This window comes from Hipposideros armiger, unplaced genomic scaffold (assembly GCF_001890085.2).
Source record: "Hipposideros armiger isolate ML-2016 unplaced genomic scaffold, ASM189008v1 scaffold_104, whole genome shotgun sequence".
Lineage (NCBI taxonomy): Eukaryota > Metazoa > Chordata > Mammalia > Chiroptera > Hipposideridae > Hipposideros > Hipposideros armiger.
Window position 1 is genome coordinate 2,792,741 of NW_017731454.1, and position 5,177 is coordinate 2,797,917.

A 5,177-nucleotide genomic window follows, 5' to 3' on the forward strand; every position below is an offset into this window, starting at 1 on the left:
TTTTTTCCCCCTTACTTTCAGTTTAATGTGATCTTTATATTAATATCATTATCTGAAAATAAAACAAATGTACTGGTGTTGATGTAAGTATATATGAAGGTGTGATCAAAAATACTGTGAATGTTTACATTTTTAAAAATATTACAGTAAAAGACACATTGCAATTAATACCCCTCAAAATACTCTCTCGCTTCTAACACACTTATCCCATCATTCTTGCCACTTTCTGCAGCAGCTCTGGAAGTCCTCTTTTGTGAGTGTATTTACTTCATCCTCCATCATGACAACACTCCGTGTCACACATCCCTTCTAGTATATGGCAATTTTTGTCAAATAAAAACATTATGGTGTATCCTCATCCACCTTATTCATTCGATCTGGCACCATGAGACTTCTGGCTCTTCCCCAAAGTCAAAATGACCATTAAAGGTAAATGTTTTGAATCAATTCAGGACATCGAGGCAGCCACAACAGCACAACTAAACACATTCTCGAAAGAGGACTTCCAGAACCGCTTCAGAAAGAGGCAAGAATGATGGGATAAGTGTGTTCAAAGCGAGGGGGGGCATTTTGAGGGGAAGCAATGGCAATGTGTCTTTTATGGTAATAAATTTGCTTCTATTTAAACATTCACTATATTTTTTCATCACACATTCAGTGTCTTATTTACTATGACACTTGAGTTCACATTTATTGGAAGAACATTTTTTGAATGGGAAGTTTTTTAGGAACATGCTTTATAACTCATCTCCCTCAAAAAAGTATTTTGTCCAGGTTCTGTTACTGGGAAGGCAAGTTGTTTTCATGTCTTGTGTTGCTTTAAATAGTTCTAAAACATCTATCCACAGCTGTTTAATTTCCTTCTGAACAAATGCTCAGCAAAGAAAATCACTAGAAGAAATCACATCCCAAAAACCTAAAAGTATAAAAGTAAACTCCCTAAAAACACAGACTCTTGGGCCTCCACTGGAAGAGCCACATCCTTAAAAGTATTTACAAAGTACAAAACATAGTTTTTGAGTATTTATTTGACTGTCAAACAGTTGTAAATAGGACTTACTTGCCTAAGTATTAATAACCTCATAGTGGTCCTCACGATAAGGAAAAGTTACATATTACATTTAATTGAATCAAGACATTCATTTAAAATAAAATTATATGTACAATACAGCACAAAAACTAATTTTCACATTGCTCTCTGAAATTCTATCCCTGTGAGAGTGAATGGGGATCACTTACAAAACAATCTTAAAAGGGTTCTTTTTTCCTATTCTAAAATACCAGTTTTAGTAATTGATATTTTCCAAACACAAACAAGAGCCTTTAATTGTGTATTGATGGTGTAATTGTGTATTGATGGTGATAATGATAATAGCCCCTATCTCACTCAGAAAAAAAGCCAGTCATTCCTATTATTTAGAAGACCCAACATAATCTGGCCCCTTCCTCTAATCTCTTCATCTCATCTCCTATTTCTCCCCTCAGTCCCTCCTTAACTATAATCTTCACCCCACTGGTGTCCTCACTGTGGTTTGACATATTAGCACACTCCTGCTTCAGAGCTTTTATCCAGGCTGTCACTCTGCCTGGAATACTCTTCTCCAGGTAGCCACATGGCTCATTCTCTCCTGTCTTCAGGTCTTGACTCAAAAGTCACATTCTTGGTAAAGTCTTCCTGGGCCCTTCATTTCAACCATCTTCTCCTAAGATTTCATATCCCCATTCCCTACTTTATTATCCTAAGAGCATATCACTAACGTGAACATTACTAAACAGAAACCTCATTTAAATTGGAGTTGGGAGGGCCTGTAGGAGTAGCTCTCATACCCTAACACTCATTGTCAATTATTCCAAACAGGAAGAGGCCTACTTTTCATCTCCAACAGAAAGATGGTTTTTTCCTCCTCTACTACTCCAGCAGGAAGGATATTTTCCCCATCCAGCAACCCCTCAGCCAAAGAACGACATTGTTATAACTCAGGCAATGAAAAGACGCTATACTCCAAACTCCCAGTTTCCTCCAATGGATTCATTGTTTACAAGAGTCCCTCTGAATGCTCCCTTCCCTCTATAAAAGAAGGTTCCTTTCCTTTGTTCTTTGGGCTTGTGCTGTAGTTCACCATTAGATCACATGTCCCAAATTGCAATTATTTGTTGTTCCTAAATAAACCCATTTTGCTAGAGAACTATCTGGCTCTCTATTTATTTAAGGTCCACATTAGCATACTACATATTTTAATCATTTACCTTGGTTTGGTCCCCCACTAGAATGTGAGCTCCATAAAAACAGTGATTTTTGCTGAGTTGTTTTGTTTTTTTTTCACTGTTGCATCTATAGGCCCTGCAATAGAGCCGGCACATAGAATATCCTCAATTAAATGAAGGAACAGATTATCATTAGCTTTTTATTTAGAATGAAATATGGTATATAAAATATAACTAGCTTAAAAATTATAAAGCCAAGTGGGAAAACTTTTAAGGTATAAGCTGTCATAAACATTCTTAATACCTGCCAAGAGTTAAATGATAGAAAATGTATGTTTTATATGTGCGTCAGTTAAGGTCCAGTCAGGAGACAGAGACCACGCAGTTAACTTGTACAGGGAAGGTTTATATAAAGAATTATCAACTACTACTGGGGAATGGGGCAACAGCAGATTGACTAGTGGAAATTAAACATAAACAGAGATATAAAGCAGACATAGAGAGCAGCCACGACTCCTACGGCTGAAAGAGAGAACCCTAGAAAGAGTCCCCCCAGGACTGAGATCCAAACTTTGCTGGAGAGGGTACGAGTGGCTCCTAGGTCGCAGTCACTGTGACATGGCTCTGGTGGAACTTCTGAAAAGCACCCTTCAGGGGAAAGCTGTTCATAGAGAGGTGTCTCGCAGAAGACCCTTCATTACCAAAATCACCTGGGGTGGGTGCCAGGGGAAGTTGGGTGCTGCTGACCCAGCGGCATTGCAGGAGCTGGGTGCTGAAGAAGCCATGTGCATTGCAGGGACTTGCTAAGCAAACTCACTGAAACCAGAAAAGAAAAGCCTTCCATTGACCCACCCGTCTCTCCACTGCCCTCTACTGACAAAGCTTAACATTGTGCAACATGAATAAAGGGTAAACTTTAAAGGGCTCGTCTCCATTTTCACAGGGCAGGCAATGAAGTACTAGAGGTGAAACAATAAACTGAGTACTGACACAATATCTATATCCAAAAATTATCATAATACTATACTATATTACTTAACCTTCAATATTTGGAAAAATGTGTATTTCCTACCCTAAACCTGTATACGTAGAGGATTACATGGTAGCCAAATAGGTATATAAGTAGATGATCAATTGTGCTAAAGACACTGCTGTTTAAGCATAGAGCACATGTTACTTTTTCCCCATAGCATTAAAACTTTAGCTTTATTCCACAGAGGCACTATCTGAAATATGTAGGCATTCAGAGTAAACTTCCTAAATTCAAATTGCCATCTGTGCTCAGAGTCTATTGGACAAGCTCACTCAAATGTTAAAGTTGTAGCTATATTAATAAATTAATGAGCTGTTCAGGAATGGTAAATTCGAGGGTAAAAAAGATAAAATGATACAAAAAAAAAGACTGTTCAGAACTAGAAATATTTAATGTCAACTGCAGCAATTATAAAATGTCTTATGTTGTCATTTTTGGTGTGAAATATCCATATTTGAGTGACAATGATACAGCTTTGCTTAAAATATTAAGTGGTACTTTGAATAGAAGTCTAAGCTATATCAAGTCTAAGAAAACTTAGGTCAATTAGAAAAACATCAGGCATGAAAACTGCCTATTTTCTCCTAACTTAAATTTTTGTTTTCTATGTTTCTTTTTAATCCCAAATGATCAGAATGTTCTTGGACAAGGTTGCTAAACATTCTCCCTCAGGGGCTCTTAATCAAAACATTTCCCAGGAGAATCCCACAGTTTCCTCTTTATAAGTTTATTCAAGATGTATAAGACATAGTTTCTGCCCTAAAGTCAATCTGAAAATATAAGAAAGCATGGAGAATGTCACAGAGAATCAGGTGTGGGAGGGGTGCATAGGGCGGAGTCAGTGGCCAAACTCAGAAGGCTGAGTCTGGAAGGTTTGTTGCATTTGAAATCAACTTTTCCCACATCACTGATAAGTTTATATATCAGATAAGTATGCCTGATCAATAGTTTATTCACATATGGTAGGTAGAAGTAGGAAAAATTGCTCTAATGTAAAAGTTGTTTCTTATAAAACCAGGAAGAGCAAGGCTAGAAGGTAAAAATTATTAGAGTTGTGATGACTTGTTTTTTTTCATTTAAAAGGTACAGGTTGTCAANGCAGTGGGTTGCCATGGGCTACTGTGTGTAGCCAGCAGCCAGCGTGAGCGGCCAGCAGCCACCGTGAGCAGCCGTCCAGAAGTCAGCGACTGATCTGCCTCGCCCAGGAAGAACGCAATGATGGTGCCAACTTGGGCCAGTGAAGCAACGTCCTGTCCTCCACAACTAGACTGAAGAACAAAAAACGACAGCAACTTGTCTGTTCCCTTTCCCTCAATTCCCCAATAAAAATCTTTGTAAGCTTAGTGGCTTCAGGAAGTCGGTGAGTAGCCTCTGCAGGTGAATAGGCTCTGAGGTAAGCTGGCTCATCTAGGCAGCCCACCAGCTGCTCTGAGGGACGTCAGGGCCATGCCAAAATTCCTACGGCCTTCCATCGCCCTCTGTCACACATAAATGAAAGGGTTTTTCAGTGGGAAGGAAAGCACTGGCTTCAGGAATGGGTCTCATTTATCCTAACCCATTTATCCTAACCTCAGGCGGCATTTGTTCACCCTCCAGGAGTTAGGTCTTCTGATGGCTCACAGGAGTAGTAAGAGTGACAGCCTTCCTTTTGGGGGAGTCCTTTGGAGACTTAAATGAAATAAGTTTAATTCGAGGGAAGTGGACCCAGCTACTGACTCTGAAACCCCCAAAACTGTTGGGGTGTTTACTTTTCCCGTTTAGGACTTGGTCTCCTATATTTCTTAAGTGACCGTTGAAACTTTTCCAAGCTAACAACATAGGAGATAATAGAATTGAGGTTAGAATCTAAAGCAATGGACAGTAAGAGCTAGGGCTTAGAGCTCTCCTGATAAACTTTTTCAGAGTCCTTTTAAGTTTGATTTGTTTAGTTTATATTTTC